We start from the raw sequence: 22,156 nt of genomic DNA, 5'->3' as shown, positions 1-22,156 counted from the left end.
CGTAATGCATCTCTAAAATAAACATCCCCACACTGTTGATCATTGACATATTTCGCTATATATTTTGATTATGTGTGATAAATGAAGTTAATCTTTATCCAATCTAATCTTTCTCTGTACACTTGAATTTTTTTTTTAATGCCACTGAACTGAACCTAGAAACCAGATCCATAGAGGCAGCACCTCCATCACTGGTGAAGGTGAGGAGTCAAGTGCAGCTGTAACTGTCACTGCCCCTGCCCCACACAGAGCAGTCCCTCCCTCACAGCCCTGACTGCCATGAAAGATTAAACAGCCGTCAGTGGCAAATCAGATCTCAGAACTGAATTAAAAATTTAATCTTTCCTCTGGTTACTGACCTTGCCCGGCACAAAGCTGTCACTGGTTATTCTCAAATTCATATGCCAGTTATTCTCACTTGACTCTTCATTCTGAAACACCCACTCAATGAATTTTCCCTAATTAGGCTCAGTGGTCTAGATGGACCTTCAGTAAGGGTTTAGCACAAATGCCTTTTCCCCCACATTTGGCCTAGTAAGATTAACAGGTGCAAAAGTCCAAAAAGTTCAAAGTAAGTGTATTATCAAAGTCCATATATGTCACCTTTACAAACTGGAGATTCATTTTCTTGCAGGCATTCACAGCAAGTACAAAGAAACACAATAGAATCAATGAAAGACTGCACAGAACCAGGACAAACTTCATCTGGTCCCTTAACATCACCCTCCTGATCAAGGCACAGCAGCACCTCCACTTCCCAAGGAGATTGAGGCAAGTGATGCCCCCCCCCGCCTCCATCTTAACTGCATTTTATCGGAGCACCATTAAGAGCATTCTGACAAGCTGCATCTCCATCTGGTGTGGAAGCAGTCAAGTCATGGGTGTAGAGCAGTGGGTTACGCTCACAGCCTGGAAGTGTTGAATGTCAGCGAGATGTTATTTCTGATCTGAACAGACTCTAGACTCCCAGTGTGCAAGTCGAGGATCCAGTTGCAGAGGGAAGTACAGAGGCACAGGTTTTGGAGTTTTTTTGCATTCGTGGTAAATAAGTCAGTATACAGTGACAGTGAAGCCACCTGGCTACGAGACCTTGGTGGTAATTAATGGATGATTATTCCAAATCACTATAACCTCATTTATAACCAGGGTGGGTGTACTGGGCAAAGAAAATAGTTCACTGTTAAAATGCTTTGACTTTGAATGTCATTTATATTCAGTATAAAACACCACTCTATTTCAAACCCCATTCTAGCTGCAGGAAGTTAGATTTCTTCAGTCAGCCAAACACTATGTGGGACATTCCCTCCCTGATCAATTCCGGTACTGATTGCATTGTAACAGCAGTATGACCACAGAACTTCCTAAAGCTTCCCTTTTAACCAATGTACAGTACATACCCACTTCTACAGCTCTACTATCAAAACAGTCAACCAATGTAAATGTTTATTTCTACAAATGATCACATCCAATTCTGTCATCTCCATCATTTGGCGACGGCTCCCTTAGAAGAATTGTTGCAGTTACATACTCCAACTCCACCAAGGACAGTCCCAAGCCCAGCTGCAAAAGGAGGAGGGTTGGATATGGGGCTAGCAGCCCCATCCTGTAAAAACCCAGAGTTACAGAAGCTCAAAAGAGCACAAAGTCCATGGAAGCCACAGGGCTGATCAACCTTCTGTCAGGACCACCACCAAACTGGCCCAGGACAGAGGACTGGTAAGCTGCTGTCAGCAGCCTCTGCCCCAGTAGCTTTGCCTTTTCCACCTATTACCTCTCTTATCCCACCCAGCTTCGCTCACCACCTTCTGGAGCAGGGTCCCAACCTTTTTATGCTCTGGACTTCTACCATTAAACGAGGGGTCCATGGTTCCCAACAGATTAGGAGCTCCTGTTCCAACTTGTCCTGCTTCCCTTCCCCCCACCTTTTTATTCTGGTGTCTTACCCCTTACTTTCCAGTCCTAAAGTGTCTTTGCTCAAAATGTTGACTGTTTATTCATTTCATAAATGCTGCCTGACCTGCCAAAATCCACCAGCATTGTGTTCTCAGGAACCAAAGCTGTGCCGAGCTACTGAATAGCTGCAGGTGTCAAACTGAACACAGGCACATTTACATTCCCAGTACAATCTCATAAATTCCAATCAACCCCAAAACAATCTAGCTTTGAAGGTTTCCCACAGCACTGCCCTCTGAGGAAGAACAAACTGGACCAAGCCAGCATTCTATGCACCATCATTCTGCAAGTCATGCCCTTCAGAGATTTGGGCTATGTTATGTTTCTGTGACTGCATGTTAACCATATGTGCTGTTGGTAATGTGTTTTACACCTTGGCCCAAGAGGAATGCTGTTTCGCTAGGCTATATTCACCCATTCATATTCAATGAGGGCAGAGCGGAAATGGCTCTACCAATGGAGAACTAAGGGCACTCCTTCCCTACCCGAGCCTGCAGGTCACCCTTGGGCAAGGTGTACCACTTGCCTAGCCCATTGACCAGCGTCACATGAAACCATGGGAGGAGCTGATGAACCCACTAACACCAGCCAATCTCTGAAGAGTATTGATAATGGTTGGGGTCACTTGTCTTGTAAAAACACTGCCCAGAATGCAATGGTAAACCACTTCTGTAGAAACATTTGCCAAGAAAAGTTATGGTTTAAATAATGGAATTGATGGCTTTCTGACAAAGTTTGTGGATGATACGAAGATGGGTGGATGGGTAGGTACTGCTGAGGAAGCAAAGTAATTCAACAGGACTTGGACAAATTGGAAGAATGGGCAAAGAAGTGGCAGATAGAATAGTGTTGGGAAACATATGGGAATGCATTTTGGTAAAAGTAACAATAGTGTGGACTATTATCTAAATGGGGAAGAAGGTTCAAACAGAGGTGCAGAGGGATTAGGAGTTCTTGTGCAAGACTTCCAGAAGGTTAATTTACAGGTAGAGTCTGTAGTAAAGGCGGCAAATGCAATGCTGGCATTTATTTCAAGGAGAATAGAATATAAAAAGCAAATAGATAATGCTGAGCTTTTATAAGACACTAGGCAGGCTGCACTTGGAGTATTGTCAACAGTTTTTAGCTCCATATCTCAGAAAGGATGTGTTGTCATTGGAGAGAGTCCAGAGGAGGTTCATGAGGATGATTCTGGGAATGAAGGGGTTAACATCTGAGGAGCATTTGGCAGTTTTGGGCCTGTACTCACTGTAATTTTTTTTAAAAATTTTTTTTATTAGTTTTTCAAAACATTTTACAAAATTAAAAACCCCAAAACCCAATGAGGAGCATTAATACAGAGCAAGGTTAAGCACACAATAACAATATGCTACACAGGAAGAGAATTTAACAAAAAAGCACCTAAATTAAAGACAAGTGAGCTTAGTGTCCTCCCCAAACCCCACAACACAAGAAAAAAAAAACAATTCCAGACCAACCACCACACAGTATAGAGAGTATAAGTCCGGACAGTCAAACTCCCAGACTGTAAATACACTTAGCAACAGAGGATAATAATGCCTACTACCAGAAAAAAGGGAGCTGAAAGCAAGGGACCGAAAAGAAAAAAAAAACCCTAGTCAAGAGGAAGGTTATGAAAGTACTCGATAAAAGGCTCCCAGATCTTATGGAACTTTAAATTCGAATTGAGAAAGCAATGTCAGCTTTGAGTTGTTTAATATGTGCGAATACCTTCCTCCTTTTGACAGGGTGATTCAGTCCCTTTACATTCCAGCTCACAAATTTAAGTGCACTAGCCATTATCAATTACTAATGCATAAAAGGCAGCAGGCATATAAAAAATCAAGCGGTACAATAGCAGTCTGGGAGCAGAGATGTAAACATAGATTCGTAAGGTCAAAATATAAACATGTCCTAAACAATAAAGGAATGTTGGAACTGGAAAATCCACCCCATCCACACAACCCAAAACTAGACGGCTACCAAAACAAGTAGCTAGCTCTACCAGAAAAATTAACCCAAATACAACTTCCAGATCTGTGTCATTGGCAGCAGTTCCGTATAAATGCTATAACAAACAGTAACTAGTTTATGCACTAGAAAACATAACTACAGATTAGAACACCTTCTGCCGAGATATACAACTTAATACAGAGCGAATCGGAAGAAAACCAAAACTAACCTACCCGCGAAATATTATAGAATAACGTAAGAGAAAGGGGAAAAAAAGGTAAGAAGGAAGAAGAAAAAAAAGAGGAAGGGGAAAATTATAAATTCAAGACGAGTATTTATCAACCGTTTACCGAGAAGGGAGAAAAAAAACATTCAGAGAATGGAAAAAAAAGGGGGTGAAGAAAAGAAAAAGATAAAATAAATAAATATTTAAAACAGAGGAAAAATAAATCAGCAGTTGAACTGTGAACCGACAAACAGGGAGGCCTTCACTAAAGACTTCAAACCTCCAAAACAGGTTAGATTTAGTTGTAGAATTCTGTAGGTAAAGTTATACAGAGGTAAAAATAGATTACACACACACCAAATCCCGGGAGAGATTGTCAACAGCCTTTAGAGTTTCAGTGAATAATGTCTGAGTGATTCAAGTGAATTCCGAGTCCAGAGAAAGTAATTTTACTACGAGGAGTACTTATCCACCATTTTAGGAGGTCCGATCAGATTCCGAAGATGACTGGATAGCCGGAAGACTTGCCACAAACGCTTCAGCTTCCCTCGCTGATTTGAACCACTTGAATTCCCCGGTATTAAACTTGATTCTTAGGTCAGCAAGATTACGAAAGGAAGGTTTGAAACCACGATCAAAAAGCACTTTCATTACGCCTTTATACTCAGCGCACATCTTTAAGGTCTGGGGTGCAAAATCTTCCACAAAGCGAATGGTTGTATCCTGGAAAGAAAAAGAGCCTCTGCGACGTGCCTCCACAATCAGACTGTGTTTTACCTGGTATTGATGGAAACACAAGATTACTGGTTGTGGACTGGATCCCAGAATTCCGGGAGAGACATGTACTCTGTGTGCCCGTTCCAGCTCGGGCGAGTTTGGAAGCAGATCCTTCCCGAATATCTCACAGAGAAACTCGGCAAAAAACTTCACGGTTGGTCCCTTTTCAGTCGCCTCTGGTAATCCCAGAATTCTGATGTTGCAGCGTCTGCTACGATTTTCGAGATCCACCATTTTGGAAAGAAGTTTATTAGATTTTTCCTCTAAGCTGGAACAGAGAGTCTCCAAGTATCGAACCCGACTTTCTAAAGCTTCAGAAGTCGAATCGATGCGAGATAAGTGTTCAGCATGTTTGTCCACTTTATCGTTGATCCGATCCAGTTTCTCTTCTAACTGTTTGAAAGCAGTTTTAATTTGCTTTAAGATTTCGTCTCGGAGATTTTCAAGCGCCTCCATCGTCACGTCCGACGAGGTCATAGTTTCTTTTCTTCCGGATTTAGAACTCTTGCTAGGCATTGTAGGTTAGATATATTCACAGGCAAGTAAGAGATACCGAAATAATTCCTAACTAAGCTTTATAAAATGGAGACATTTAGTGCAAAAGTAGCGACAGTAACGGAACAAAAGTTCGGAGCAGCTAAGCGATCGCCATCTTACCGGAAGTCCGTACTCACTGTAATTTAAAAGAATATGGGTATGGGGGGGGGGAAATCACATCAATTGAGGGGTGACCCTTTAGAACAGAGATAAGGAGGATTTTATTTTTAGCCAGAAAGTAGTGAATCTGTGGAATGCCCTGCCACAGACTGCAGTGGAGGCCAAGTCCAAGGGCATATTTAAAGCCGAAGTTGATCGTTTCCTGATTGGTCAGGGCATCAAAGGATATGGTGAGAAGGCAAGTGTATGGGATCGATTGGGATCTGGGATCAGTCATGATAGGAAGGCAGAGCAGTCTCAATAGGGTGAATAGCCTAATTCCACTCCTTCGTCTTATGGAGATAGAAAGACCATGATCGCCCACATCATACAACACAGCACATCATGATGATATTCATGTATGGTTGAATGATAATTATACTGGAACATCTTGGTCACTTCTCTGGACAAACTCGACCAAACTACAGGCACTAATTCTCATGTATAAAGCCATCCTGACCATCTCTAATCAAACTTTGCTCTTCCAAATGCAAGTACATCCTGTCTTTGATTCCCCTCCAGTAATTTACCACCATGAACTCACCAGCCTGGTGTTCCCAGGTTCCCCCCCCCCCCCCCCCAGCCTTTCTTAACAGCCAGTCACACAGCACCTCACCCATGGCCAACTAGGATACAAATAGTTCTGCAAGGGGTCCCTCAGTGCACTCAGATGTGACTAGCTCACTGGACAAGTCAGCATGGACAAGTTGGGCCAAAGGACCTGTTTCTGAGCATTGTGACTCCCAGGCACTGGAGATTTGTCCACCTTTAAAACTTCAGCTTCTAAATTCCCTCACAATGTCTTTCATGACAGTAAAGAAACAAGATTTATCAAGGACCAATGGCTTCATGTCAGAAAAGGACACTTACTTTCAATGTACTTACTCTTATCCCGATGCACTTATGCTTGGAACTTCCTTTATCATATTTGCAAAAGCTATTTCACATTCCCTTTTTGCCCTCCTAATTTTTCAATTATCCCATTTTTACCTCCTTGCTCCAAGTGGAGTCACAATCCTAGCTGCCTATACCTGACAGGCCAGTGCCTCTGTAATCCAGGGCTCTCCATTCCTGTGGGCCTTGGCCTTTAACAGTTACATGCTGTCCCTGAATTCCTGTACTCCCACTTTTAAATGGCTCCCACCTGCCAACTCTTCAAACTCCTCCAACCAACATCTGAAAGATCCTGTAGAACACCACCTAAATTGGCCTTGTCCCCAAATTACCTCCATCTTGTCCCTCCCTTAGCCATGTTTCTGCAACAGCTACACCCCAGATGTATTAATCCATGCCCAAAGATCTACCTTACCCATCTGACAAACAGTTTCTAGGCACTGATATAAACAGTTAAGCTCAGTCTCCCCTCACTGCCTGCTGTGCACCCAACTAACTTGCACACGCCATTACAGCTAGAGTTCGGAGTACAATTCCAGTGCCATCCTGGAAGAAATCTGTACATCCTCCCCGTGGAATACAAGGGTTGTCGCTGGTGCCTTGGTTTCCTCCCACAGTCCAAAGAGGTACTGGGTAGGTTAATTGCTCATTGTAAATTGTCCTGTGATTAGACTAGGGTTAAATTGGTGGGTCGCTGGGCGGTGTAAATTGTCCTGTGATTAGACTAGGGTTAAATTGGGGGTCGCTGGGCGGTGTAAATTGTCCTGTGATTCGACTAGGGTTAAATTGGTGGGTCGCTGGGCGGTGTAAATTGTCCTGTGATTCGACTAGGGTTAAATTGGTGGGTCGCTGGGCGGTGTAAATTGTCCTGTGATTAGACTAGGGTTAAATTGGTGGGTCGCTGGGCGGTGTAAATTGTCCTGTGATTAGACTAGGGTTAAATTGGCGGGTCGCTGGGCGGTGTAAATTGTCCTGTGATTAGACTAGGGTTAAATTGGGGGTCGCTGGGCGGTGTAAATTGTCCTGTGATTAGACTAGGGTTAAATTGGCGGGTCGCTGGGCGGTGTAAATTGTCCTGTGATTAGACTAGGGTTAAATTGGTGGGTTGCTGAGTGGTGTGGCTCAAAAGGCCTGCTCGGCATTGCATTACTAAAATAATAGTGTCTTCATCAAGAATCCTGATAAATAGTGAGAGGGGAACTGGCAAGATGAGAATTAGAAGGCAGTGGAATCCAACTTCCCAAACCAACACGAAAACTGACAACTGCAGGTAGGTTAGACCAATTAGACAAATAATTGGAAAATGGTCCATTGATGTCAATAGGGGTTAGCCCGTCTTCATTCCTCCAGTAATCCACAACCAGCTCCTTTGTTTTTGTGACATTGAGGGAGAGGTTGTTTTCTTGACACCACTGTGTCAGAGAGAGATTACTTCTTCCCTGTAGGCTACCTCATTACTGTTTGGGGACCCAAGCCATTCCACCCACAATCGATTCCAGCTGCTACCATCCAGGAAACAGTACTGCAGCATAAAAGCCAGGACCAACAACTTCTTCCACCAGGCCATCAGACTGATGAACTCACACTGATTTGAGTGTACTCTATATTACATTGACTGTTCTATTTATTATAAATTACAAATTGTGCATTAAGGTAGAGACACAACATAAAGATTTTTTACTCATGGATGACATCCCTGCTCAAAGGTGCAAGAACATCTCTGGTAACTAGAGACTGGTCAGCGTTTACACTTGAGGCAGTTATCTCATGCACTGGCGAAATTAGATCAGCTGATGGAAAAGGCTGAATAAGGAAGTGGTTGTAGATTTAAGTGACAAAAAGTTAGTAAACACTTGAGGCTCAGAATACAAGGGTCAGTTGTTAATTTGAATAGAAATCCAGCACAAGGACAAGCAGCAAGCTCAATACTGACTCCTGCAGCAACAGTCAGACTTCAGGATCCTCTATAGTACTGTACAATATTGCTGTAGGCATTGATTCACCTTTGACATTCCCAAGCCTCTTCAGCAGCTACAAGACACATCAGGAATGTCTTGGATGACTGACACCTGGCCAAGCACATTTCCAATGAGTGGCTCAGTACCACCCAGCACAGAGCAGCCTGTAATAATGGCATTATCCACCATACTAAAATATTCATTTCCTCCACATGCAACATGTACCATGTACAAAATGGTCTGCAGCTGTTACCCTGGTGATAGAGCACCTTCTAACTCCATCGTCAAGGACACAAGCTTCACCCACAAGGCTAATTGCACTGTCCAATTTCATTCTCAGCTGAATTTTTAATTGAATAGCAAGTAAAAATTGCAGGATAAACATTCACATTAAGTATCTTCAAAGCTAACAGTATTTAATTCACCCTTTGGGTTCCTATCTTAACTTGAAGCAGTATGGAAAACTTTAACTGAAATGTAGCTCGGACACATCAGGAGTCTCTGGTCAGATCACTGACAAACTGGGGTTGGAAGAAAATGAATCTCAAGGCAGTATACGGTAAACTATGTACTTTGAGGAAGGCACTGCCATCACAGGCAATGCGTTTGTAAAGGCACAATAAACTGAACCCTGACATAGGTATTGCTGTTGTCCAGGTGATCCAAGGCAAAGTGGAGAGCCAGTAAAATTGCATCCACTGTAGACGTATTGTAGTGATAGGCAAATTGTGGTAGATCCAGGCCTAGGCAGGAGTTGGTGTTGTACAGGCCTAGACAGTAGATGAAGTTGAGGCAGCTTAGCCTGCTCTTCTGGGGCAATGACAGGGCTGTCCTTTTGATGCAGGTGGGACCTCTGAATTCAGCAATGAGAGATTGACAATGTCATTAAATAATCTTTCCAGTTAGCAGCACAGGTGTTCAGCGCCTTACCAGGTATACCAACAGAGCCCGATACCTTCCAAAGGGTAAGCAGTATCTGTGGAGGGGTGCAGGGTAAAGACTGGAGGTAAGAAGCCTGATGTCTGGGAAGCTGGATGGTGGATGCCTGCAAGATTGAGATTCTTGGGCCAAGTACTGCAGATCAAGAGGGGACCTGCCCTGGGATTGAAGGCTTGTGTTTCAGAGGGGGTGAGAAAGGGGCTTGTTTTGGTGTTGTCTTGTTTCACCATGTTGTTGCTTCTTGTGGTGTTGAACACTGGGCATTTTATATTGCCACTGGAATGTATGACAACACTTACAGGCCGCACCCAGCACATCCATGGGTGTCGATTGTTAACACAATGTGCCTCACTGTATGCATTAATGTACGTGATAAACTTGAATCTGAAATCTGTAAAAACCAGAATCATATTCAGCTTTATTATCACCGGCATGTGTCATGAAATTTGTTAACTCTGCAGCAGTACCTGACAATATAGAAAGAAGAAAAAAAGATCAAGTATATACATATTAAATAGTTAGATTAAAAATAGTGCAAAACAGAAATATATATAAAAAACAAGTGAGGTAGTGTACATAGGTTCCTGAATTGTGGAGTGTGTGCCTCCTTCCTGATGGTAACAAGAAGAAAGCATGTCCTGGGTGATAGGAATCCTTAGTAATGGACGCTGCCTTTCTGAACCTCCGCTCCTTGAAGTAGTCTTGGATACTACGGAGGCTAGTACCCAAGATGGAGCTGACTAATTTTACAACTTTCTGTAGCTTCTTTCGATCTTGTGTAGTGCTCCAACCGCCCATACCAGACGGTGATGCAGCCTGTCCGAATGCCCTCTATAGTACATCTGTAGTTTTAAATGACAAACCAAATCTCCTCAAACTCCTCATGAAATATAGCCGCTGTCTTGCTATCTTCATAACTGCATCAATATGTTGGGACCAAGGATTCAAGGAGAGCAGCCAAGTTCACATTCGAATCAGAATCAGGTTTAAAATCACTGGCACACGTCATGAAATTTCTTTTGCTGCAGCAGTGCAATACAAAAATTTTTTTAATCTACAAGTCATATTTTAAAAAATATATTAGTACAAAGAGGTGGAAAAAGTGAGGTAATATACATTACCCATTCAGAAACCTGATGGCAAAGGGGAAGAAGCTGTTCCTGAATCGGTGAGTGTGTGTTTTCAGGCTTCTGTACCCCTTCCCTGACGGCAGAGGGGAAGAAGCAGTTCCTGAAATGTTGAGTGTGTGTCTTCAGGCTCCTGTACCCCTTCCCTGGTGGTAGCAAGGAGAAGAGGGCATATTCTGGGTGATGAGGATCCTTAATGATGGATGAAGCTTTTTTGAGGCTATTTTAAGATGTCCACGTGCTGGGGAGGCTCGTGCCCATGATAAAGCTAGCAGTTTACAAATTTCTGCAGCTTTTTCCAATTCTGTGCAGTGGCCCCTCCAAACCAGACGGTGATGCTCTCCATGGTACATCTGTAGAAATTTGATGGTGTCTTTGGTGACATTCAAACTCCTGATGATATATAGCTACTGTCATGTTTCTTTGTAATTGCATCAATATGTTGGGCTCAGGATAGATCCTCAGAGATGTTGACACCCAGGAACCTGAAACTGCTCACCCTTTCCACTGCTGATCTCTCACCAAGGACTGGAGGGTTCCCTCGACTTGACCTTCCTAAAGTCTACAATCAGTCTTTTGGTCTTACCGATACTGAGTGCAAAGTTGTTGCTGCAACACCACTCAACCAGCTGATCTACCTCACTCCTGTACACCTCCTCGTCACCACCTGAAATTCTGTCAACAATAGATGCATGATCAGCAAATTTACTGATGACATTTAAACTGTGCCTAGCCACACAGTCATGGGTGTAGAGCAGTGGGCTACGCTCACAGCCTGGAAGTGTTGAATGTCAGCGAGATGTTATTTCTGATCTGAACAGACTCTAGACTCCCAGTGTGCAAGTCGAGGATCCAGTTGCAGAGGGAAGTACAGAGGCACAGGTTTTGGAGTTTTTTTGCATTCGTGGTAAATAAGTCAGTATACAGTGACAGTGAAGCCACCTGGCTACGAGACCTTGGTGGTAATTAATGGATGATTATTCCAAATCACTATAACCTCATTTATAACCAGGGTGAATGTGCTGGGCAAAGAAAATAGTTCACTGTCAAAATGCTTTGACTTTGAATGTCATTTATATTCAGTATAAAACACCACTCTTTCAAACCCCATTCTAGCTGCGGGAAGTTAGATTTCTTCAGTCAGCCAAACACTATGTGGGACATTCCCTCCCTGATCAATTCCGGTACTGATTGCATTGCAACAGCAGTATGACCACAGAACTTCCTAAAGCTTCCCTTTTAACTAATGTACAGCACATACCCACTTCTACAGCTCTACTATCAAAACAGTCAACCAGTGTAAATGTTTATTTCTACAAATGATCACATCCAATTCTGTCATCTCCATCATTTGGCGACGGCTCCCTTAGAAGAATTGTTGCAGTTACATACTTCAATTCCACCAAGGACAGTCCCAAGCCCAGCTGCAAAAGGAGGAGGATTGGATATGGGGCTAGCAGCCCCATCCTGTAAAAACCCAGAGTTACAGAAGCTCAGAAGAGCACAAAGTCCATGGAAGCCACAGGGCTGATCAACCTTCTGTCAGGACCACCACCAAACTGGCTCAGGACAGAGAACTGGCAAGCTGCTGTCAGCATCCTCTGCCCTAGTAGCAAATGGGCATCAGAGGGAGATATGCCCTTCCATAAACTGAAGAACTTCTTGTACAGTTCAGAAACCTTCTAACAGTGGTGCCTGCCTCAGGGAGTTTACTGTTGAGTTCATCACTGCTGTCTTTAATACCCCCTTCCAGCACTAATGCCAAGAACACAGAGCTGTACAGTACCATCAGCTCCCTACAAGACAAGCCTCTTCATAATTTCAAACATTTACTAGGTTTTTATTGTGTTCTTTATGTTGTTGCTTTTTTTTTTATATACTGCATTGGAGCAACAATCATTTCATTCTCCTTTACACACTCATGAGCTGCAGAACTTACAAACTTGAGGTTTAAATTCCATCCCTCCCTCGCGTGACAGTTGGTAGAGCGATCCCTCCACATCCCACTTTCCAGCACTGGCTTCGTCACACTACAGACAAACTTCAGCACACTGAATATTTATTTTCAAGCACTGAAATGTAGACCCTGGTAACAACTTCTCTGAGAATCACCACCTTGGCGGAGAGATGTGAGTTGCTGAGATCCTGGTAGGGTCACCCATGGCGGTCAGGTCAAAGGGGGGAGGGTTCCCAGACAAACAGCGATCCAACTAAGACCTCAACAGTGGAGCTGATGGAAGATGGTGACACATCACAACAGCAGTGAAGGCAGAGGACCCCGACCCCAATCTGTCTGCATGTGAATCAGCCTCCCCAAGTTACACAACAGGCATTCTCCATTAAGGGAATAACCCCATGGGAGAACATTATACTTGACTTAGGTGATTGCATTTCTACCAGTAACAAACACTGGCACAACTTACTTACAAGATCCACCAAAGGTGTTGTTATGGAACTTGCTTCAGCCCCAATTCATCCCCCTAGGCCTAATGCGCAGTCAATGATAACTATCACCAATGTCCATCAATGCATCATTATCAATTCACTACCCCGCTTGGTATTGCTGTTTAGTAATAACGCACACTACAGGACTTTCCCTACAGGAAAGTGTTCATTTTAAACTCTATTAACACCAGCAAGTGATACTGGGAGAAATTACCATCCCCCTTGATCAAAGGATTCACACTAACCCATTAAAATCTATAACCCAGCTGTTAACAATGCCTGCAGACAACCCAACAGGAAATATTACCCTGGCTTCCAATGCCACAACACTGTTACAGGTCTGATTACACTGCCCTTGACAGCAAGGACTTCAGACCCACGTACTGCCCATAAACATTACATACAGTACACCAACGCTGCTGAGATCCAATTAACCACAGATAGGATCACCTGGACTTCTTCCCATAGCAAGGACAGCAACACCTATTTAATAGACCCTGTGTGGTGTCCTGGGAGGGGTAGCACCTCTGGCGAAGGGGCTTATGTGTCCATTCCAGGACAGCTCACTCCCCTTTGAGCCCCACTGGACACTCAGCTTATCAACTGTGGTTCCAAGTAGCTGTTTGCCTGTGTCAGTGGCCACATCCGAGTACACCACTTTAACAGTTGGGCTAAAGTAGGTGGAGGTAGCTGACAGGCCTCATACCCTGGTGAGATTGGGACATGCCTGTCCTAGTATGCAAAGTCAGCTCTGGCGGACTGGGCGGATGAGATCTACAGTGAGACCCAATGGCCAGGAAGGCAGCTCTACAACGTTCCGCGGGGACCAGGTAGAGAAGCCTTCATGGTTATCCACTGCAACCAAGGAAGACCCCAGATTGTGCCAACTACTCACACCACTGAACCCAGACTTTGAGCTCAAGAGACTGGAATTTCCCAGCACAATGGCAAAACCCCTCCTGCACATTGTCATTGTCAGATACGAAAGACGACCAACCAATTGCTTGACCCTAAACGACCTCAAGAGGAACAAATGTGTTTGTTCCCATAGCAAGGACAGCAACTCACAATTTGGTGTTTTTTTTTTGTTTTTTTGGGGTTTTTTTTTACACATTGGATGTTTGACCGCCTTTGTGTTCTCGGTATTTTATTGGACTCTTGATTTACAGCTGTCTGTGAGTTGACGAACCTCAAGGTTGTATATGGTATACATACTTTGACAATGGCAATTGAATATTCCTGCATCGACTTAGTTGACCCTGCACCAGAACAGGCCAGCAACAGGCCTCCAGTCCTTGGCTCTAGTCTCAGACTCACATCAGGGCTCCAACCCCTAGTCTCTGGTCAGCATCCATGCAGACATTGTTCGACAGTTGACTTCCTTAGCAGACCGTGTGCTGTCCTGGATCTGCAGACTACACAGTTGTATTGTCTGTGACAGCAATGACTTCCCAAAGTCAATGTAAAATCATTTCCAAAGTAGATCACGTGACCACATACGAGAGTCATTCAGTTCCAGTCCCAGTTTGCCAGTGATATGGCCAGAGAGCCGATGTGTCCGCAGCTGGATTTAACAGTAGCTCTCCCCAGGAAGCTGCGAATTCAGCCAGCTCCATAATGGGCACTGGCCTCCCCAGCATCCAGGAAATCTTCAAAATTCAATGCCTGTAAAATTGCACTGTATCCAAGGAATGCTGTACCCCCCCCCCCCACCAGGGACACTGTCCATCAACACCCCTCCTTTCACCAGGGACACTGTCCATCAACACCCCCCCCCTTCCACTAGGGACACCGCTGACTGTCCATGAACTACCCGCCAGAGACCCCCGATGTGTCTGTAGCCCTGCCAGGTGATGGACACCCTCCCCTCCTCACCAGGGACACTGTCCATCAACCCCCACCCCCGTCACCAGAGACACTGTCCATCAACACCCCCTTTCACCAGAGACACTGTCCATCAAACCCCCCCCCCTTTCACCAGGGACACTGTCCATCAACACCCCCTTTCACCAGGGACACTGTCCATCAACACCCCCCCTCACCAGGGACACTGTCCATCAAACACCCGCTTTCACCAGGGACACTGCTGACTGTCCATGAGACCCCCGATGTGTCTGTAGCCCTGCCAGGTGATGGACACCCTCCCCTCCTCACCAGAGACACTGTCCATCAACCCCCCCCCCTCACCAGGGACACTGTCCATCAAACCCCCCTTTCACCAGGGACACTGTCCATCAAACCCCCCTTTCACCAGGGACACTGTCCATCAACCCCCCCCCCCCCCCCCCGTCACCAGAGACACTGTCCATCAAACCCCCCCCCCACCAGGGACACTGTCCATCAATCCCCCCCTTTCACCAGGGACACTGTCCATCAAACCCCCCCCTTTCACCAGGGACACTGTCCATCAAACCCCCCCTCCCCACCAGGGACACTGTCATTCAACACCCCCTTTCACCAGGGACACTGTCCATCAAACACCCCTTTTCACCAGGGACACTGTCCATCAACACCCCCTTTCACCAGGGACACTGTCCATCAACACCCCCCCCTCACCAGGGACACTGTCCATCAACACCCCCCCCCTCACCAGGGACACTGTCCATCAACACCCCCCCTCACCAGGGACACTGCTGACTGTCCATGAACTACCCGCCAGAGACCCCCGATGTGTCTGTAGCCCTGCCAGGTGATGGACACCCTCCCGCCAACCCGTCACAGATCTCGCAAGTGTCGGTAGCAGCCACGGCGGGCTATGGACCCCACTGAGGTAAAGGCCAAGCGTGTTCCACCAGCCCCCTGCCCTGGGCATTGGGCCCACCCTTACCTGCAGGGGCTGCGACGCCCGAGACCGCTCGGGCCTCGTCCTTCTGCTCCTCCCTTCGTCGGTAGCGGGCTGCCCTCAGGCTAAGGCAGGCTGCCGCCAAGCGCCGTGTGCCGGGAGTGAGCCCGCCGCTCTCGGGCTGGAGGAAGGCCGCGGGTGTGAGCCAAGCGAGCGGAGTCGCGGAGCGGCCCGGGGCACCATCACCGCCCGCCTTCCCACGCACATCGGCCCGTCTACTGCTGATGTCGCCGCCGCCTGATCCTAAACACCCGGCTCGCCCCTTTAACCGATTTCCTGCCGGCCGACAATTAACGTCCAAAAAAACCAGCGGCCGCCACTCCTGCCCAACCGTCGCCGCCTTTAAACACAAAGCGTCAAAGTACACGCCCACCCTTTTTATTGGCCATTCTAGATGGGCTTGCCTTTATAGTCTTCTATGATTGGATAACAGGGCCGTCAGTCAACAACGAAGGCCAGAAAGTCCATCATTGATTGATTCTAACAATTGTCGGTCAAGATGGATTGTGACGTCTAATGGATTGACACAGGACAAGCCAATTCTCATCCTTTACCTCTTAATATATGTGACTTAGGAAGCAGTGATTGGTTTATAATTCCGTTCCGCCCCTTCTAGATATCAAACAGTATATCTTGCAAGTGTTGGAAGTCTGAAATAAAAACCAAAAACGGAGGTATAAAATACTGCAATGGCGGTAATCTGGAGCAAAATCAAACCAGTCATAGTTCTGAGATAGGGTCTCCACTGGAAACAATGACCATCCCTCTGCTTCACAACAACACCTGAGTCACAAAGTGAACAAGACACCAGATGACTGTGGACTTCAGGAAGGTTCAGGTTAACCACTCTCCATTGCACATCAATGGCTCTGCCGTGGACAGAGTGCAGAGCACAAAGTTAGCAAATTTACAGATAACACAAAGCTGGGTGGCAGTGTGAAATATGAGGAGGATGTTAGGAGAACGCAGGGTGTCTTGGACAGGTTGGGTGAGTGGGCAGATGCAGTTTAATGTGGATAAATGTGAGGTTATCCACTTTGGTGGCAAGAACAGGAAGGCAGATTACTATCTGAATGGTGTCGAGTTAGGAAATGAGGAAGTACAACGAGATCTAGGTGTCCTTGTTCATCAGTCACTGAAAGTAAACATGCAGGTACAGCAGGCAGTGAAGAAAGCTAATGGCATGTTGGCCTTCATGACAAGGGGAGTTGAGTATAGGAGCAAAGAGGTCCTTCTACAGTTGTACAGGGCCCTGGAGTATTGTGTTCAGTTTTGGTCTCCAAATTTGAGGAAGGACATTCTTGCTATTGAGGGAGTGCAGCGTAGGTTCACGAGGTTAATTCCCGGGATGGCGGGACTGTCATATGTTGAAAGATTGGAGCGACTGGGCTTGTATACACTGGAATTTAGAAGGATGAGAGGGGATCTTATTGAAACATACAAGATTATTGAGGGAATGGACACGCTAGAGGCAGGAAACATGTTCCCGATGTTGGGGGAGTCCAGAACCAGACGCCACAGTTTAAGAATAAGGGGTAGGCCATTTAGAACAGAGTTGAGGAAAAACTTTTTCACCCAGAGAGTGGTGGATATGTGGAATGCTCTGCCTCAGAAGGCAGTGGAGGCCAATTCTCTGGATGCTTTCAAGAAAGAGTTAGATAGAGCTCTTAAAGATAGCGGAGTCAAGGGATATGGGGAGAGGGTAGGAACGGGGTCCTGATTGTGGATGATCAGCCATGATCACATTGAATGATGGTGCTGGCTCAAAGGGCCGAATGGCCTACTCCTGCACCTATTATCTATTGTCTATAAAGTTCCTTGGTGTGCACATAAGCAACGATCTCACCTGGGCCCACAACACCTCCTCACTGGTCAAGAGCAGCCACGTTCACTGGGAGACACAACACCTCCTCACTGGTCAAGAGCAGCCACGGTCACTGGGAGACACAACACCTCCTCACTGGTCAAGAAGGCACAGCAGCATCTACACTTTCTGAGACGCTCCCTACCCCCATTCTACAGGAGCAACATCGAGACCGTCCTGTCTGGCTGCACCACTGTGAGGTACAGGAGCTGCAAGGCATCCAACCACAAAATCCTACAGAGGAGAGTGAAACCCTACGGAGGACAGTGAAACCCTACGGAGGAGAGTAAAACCCTACAGAGGACAGTGAAACCCCATGGAGGAGAGTGAAACCCTACGGAGTACATGTGAAACCCTACGGAGTACATGTGAAACCCTACGGAGGAGAGTGAAACCCTACGGAGGAGAGTGAAACTCTACGGAGGAGAGTGAAACCATACGGAGGACAGTGAAACCCTACGGAGGAGAGTGAAACCCTACGGAGGACAGTGAAACCCTACGGCGGAGAGTAAAACCCTACAGAGGACAGTGAAACCCCATGGAGGAGAGTGAAACCCTACGGAGTACATGTGAAACCCTACGGAGTACATGTGAAACCCTACGGAGGAGAGTGAAACCCTACGGAGGAGAGTGAAACTCTACGGAGGAGAGTGAAACCATACAGAGGACAGTGAAACCCTACGGAGGAGAGTGAAACCCTATGGAGGACAGTGAAACCCTACGGAGGAGAGTAAAACCCTACAGAGGACAGTGAAACCCCACGGAGGAGAGTGAAACCCTACGGAGTACATGTGAAACCCTACGGAGTACATGTGAAACCCTACGGAGGAGAGTGAAACCCTACGGAGGACGGTGAAACCCTGCGGAGGACGGTGAAACCCTACGGAGGAGAGTGAAACCCTACGGAGGACAGTGAAACCCTACGGAGGAGAGTAAAACCCTACGGAGGACAGTGAAACCCCACGGAGGAGAGTGAAACCCTACGGAGTACATGTGAAACCCTACGGAGGAGAGTGAAACCCTACGGAGGACGGTGAAACCCTGCGGAGGACGGTGAAACCCTACGGAGGAGAGTGAAACCCTACGGAGGACAGTGAAACCCTACGGAGGAGAGTAAAACCCTACGGAGGACAGTGAAACCCCACGGAGGAGAGTGAAACCCTACGGAGTACATGTGAAACCCTACGGAGGAGAGTGAAACCCTACGGAGGACAGTGAAACCCTACGGAGGACAGTGAAACCCTACAGAGGACAGTGAAACCCTGTGGAGGACGGTGAAACCCTACGGAGGATGGTGAAACCCTACAGAGGAGAGTGAAACCCTACGGAGGAGTGTGAAACCCTACAGAGGAGTGTGAAACCCTACAGAGGAGAGTGAAACCCTACGGAGGAGTGTGAAACCCTACAGAGGACAGTAAAACCCTATGGAGGAGAGTAAAAACCACCCAGAGGATCACCGGGGTATCTCTCTCCCCCCCCCCTCCCCCCCCCCGTTAGTGACATTTACCAGGAGATTAGCAGACAAAGGGCCAGAAGCATTGTTGAGGATCCCTAACACCCACCACACAATCTCTCTGACCCACCACCGTCAGGAAGGAGGTTCAGGAGCATCAGGACTAGGGCTGGCAGACTGGGTGACAGCTTCTTCCCTCAGGCTGATGAATACCCTGTCACCACCGAGATCTCGTCACTGGGACAGTGAGCTGTCTGCTGTTTACCCCTGCTGCACACGGAGTGCATTTTGAATGATACTTTATTTGTGGTAATATTTAGTTTTATGTGTTGTGTGAGAGCACCGTGGTCTGGAGGAACGTTGTGTCGTTTGGTTGTCTATATGTACAGTCAGATGACAATAAACTTGAACTTGATTTGCTGAGTTGGTGAAAATCTGAAGTAGTTAGAAATGTTTGTAATTTAAGCAGCATCTTTGAACAAAGACATGACTGAAACACACATCAGGGAATTACAAACCCACAGCAGTACAAACGGATGGGGAAATCTGGGTGTGTGTAGCCAGGCAACGTGAGGGAGCTCCCAAAGGAAGACTTCCTGTCTATATTCAATAAGGATATAATTGGTTTATTTTTGTCCTGTCTGCTGAGATACAATGAAAGCGTTTTGCTTGCATGTCAATCAGACATAATTTCATCCCTAGTTTAATGTCAAAGTGCATATCAGTTACCATCTACCACGCTTTCCATACATCAAGATAGTACAACAAGAAAGCACGTTGACATCGACCTTTACCTCTCACCTCCAATCTTCTAACTTTATCTCCCCACCCCTCACCTGGTCTCACCTATCACCTGCCAGCTTGTACTCCTCCCCCTCCACCAACCTTCTTATTCTCACTTCTTCCCCCTTCTTTTCCAGTCCTCATGCGAACCCTTGGCCCAAAACAATAATCTGTTTACTCTCCCCGCGCGCGCGTGTGTGTGTGTGTGTGTGTTTTGCTCTGGATTTATAGACAATAGACAACAGGTGCAGAAGTAGACCATTCGGCCCTTCGAGCCTGCACCGCCATTCTGAGATCATGGCTGATCATCTACTATCAATACTCGGTTCCTGCTTTGTCCCCATATCCCTTGATTCCCCTATCCATAAGATACCTATCTAGCTCCTTCTTGAAAGCATCCAGAGAATTGGCCTCCACTGCCTTCTGAGGCAGTGCATTCCACACCCCCACAACTCTCTGGGAGAAGAACTTTTTCCTTAACTCTGTCCTAAATGACCTACCCCTTATTCTCAAACCATGCCCTCTGGTACTGGACTCTCCCAGCATCTGGAACATATTTCCTGCCTCTATCTTGTCCAATCCCTTAATAATCTTATATGTTGCAATCAGATCCCCTCTCAATCTCTTTAATTCCAGTGTGTACAAGCCCAGTCTCTCTAACCTCTCTGCGTAAGACAGTCCGGACATCCCAGGAATTAACCTTGTGAATCTACGCTGCACTTCCTCTACAGCCAGGATGTCCTTCCTTAACCCTAGAGACCAAAACTGTACACAATACTCCAGGTGTGGTCTCACCAGGGCTCTGTACAAATGCAAGAGGATTTCCTTGCTCTTGTACTCAATTCCCTTTGTAATAAAGGCCAACATTCCACTAGCCTTCTTCACTGCCTGCTGCACTTGCTCATTCACCTTCAGTGACTGATGAACAAGGACTCCTAGATCTCTTTGTATTTCTCCCTTACCTAACTCTACACTGTTCAGATAATAATCTGCCTTCCTGTTCTTACTCCCAAAGTGGATAACCTCACACTTATTCACATTAAACATCATCGGCCAAGTATCTGCCCACTCACCCAGCCTATCCAAGTCACCCTGAATTCTCCTAACATCCTCATCACATGTCACACTGCCACCCAGCTTAGTATCATCAGCAAACTTGCTGATGTTATTCTCAATGCCTTCATCTAAATCGTTGATGTAAATCGTAAACAGCTGTGGTCCCAATACGGAGCCCTGTGGCACCCCACTAGTCACCACCTGCCATTCCGAGAAACACCCATTCACCGCTACCCTTTGCTTTCTATCTGCCAACCAGTTTTCTATCCATGTCAATATCTTCCCCCCAATGCCATGAGCTCTGATTTTACCCACCAATCTCCTATGTGGGACCTTATCAAATGCCTTCTGAAAATCGAGGTACACTACATCCACTGGATCTCCCTTGTCTAACTTCCTGGTTACATCCTCGAAAAACTCCAATAGATTAGTCAAGCATGATTTTCCCTTGGTAAACCCATGCTGGCTCGACCCAATCCTATCACTGCTATCTAGATATGCCACTATTTCATCCTTAATAATGGACTCTAGCATCTTTCCCACCACCGATGTTAGGCTGACAGGACGATAGTTCTCTGTTTTCTCCCCTCCCTCCTTTCTTAAAAAGTGGGATAACATTAGCCATTCTCCAATCCTCAGGAACTGATCCTGAATCTAAGGAACATTGGAAAATGATTACCAATGCATCCGCAATTTCCAGAGCCACCTCCTTTAGTACCCTAGGATGCAGACCATCTGGACCTGGGGATTTGTCAGCCTTCAGTCCCATCAGTCTACTCATCACCGTTTCCTTCCTAATGTCAATCTGTTTCATTTCCTCTGTTACCCTATGTCCTTGGCCCATCCATACATCTGGGAGATTGCTTGTGTCTTCCCTAGTGAAGATAGATCTAAAGTACTTATTAAATTCTTCTGCCATTTCTCTGTTTCCCATAACAATTTCACCCAATTCATTCTTCAAGGGCCCAACATTGTTCTTAACTATCTTCTTTCTCTTCACATACCTAAAAAAGCTTTTGCTATCCTCCTTTATATTCCTGGCTAGCTTGCGTTCGTACCTCATTTTTTCTCCCCGTATTGCCTTTTTAGTTAAGTTCTGTTGTTCCTTAAAAATTTCCTAATCATCTGTCTTCCCACTCACCTTAGCTCTGTCATACTTTTTTTTTAATGCTATGCAATCTCTGATTTCC

General features: G+C 45.9%; 1 protein-coding gene across 1 annotated transcript in view; it reads right to left on the bottom strand.

The window, feature by feature from the left end:
* The window catches only part of LOC140732471 (repressor of RNA polymerase III transcription MAF1 homolog), a 63,647-nt gene extending 47,477 nt beyond the window's left edge, over positions 1 to 16,170 (bottom strand). The window contains exon 1 of the mRNA XM_073055173.1: positions 15,796 to 16,170. The gene's annotated coding sequence lies outside the window, so the exon portion shown is untranslated. The remainder of the gene's footprint in view (positions 1 to 15,795) is intronic.
* Positions 16,171 to 22,156: the final 5,986 nt, after the last annotated feature.

The sequence above is a fragment of the Hemitrygon akajei genome, chromosome 8, assembly GCF_048418815.1.
Source record: "Hemitrygon akajei chromosome 8, sHemAka1.3, whole genome shotgun sequence".
In the NCBI taxonomy this organism is placed as follows: Eukaryota; Metazoa; Chordata; class Chondrichthyes; order Myliobatiformes; family Dasyatidae; genus Hemitrygon; species Hemitrygon akajei.
The sequence above is the reverse complement of the archived record's forward strand: the minus strand, read 5'-3'. Positions and strand labels throughout refer to the sequence as shown.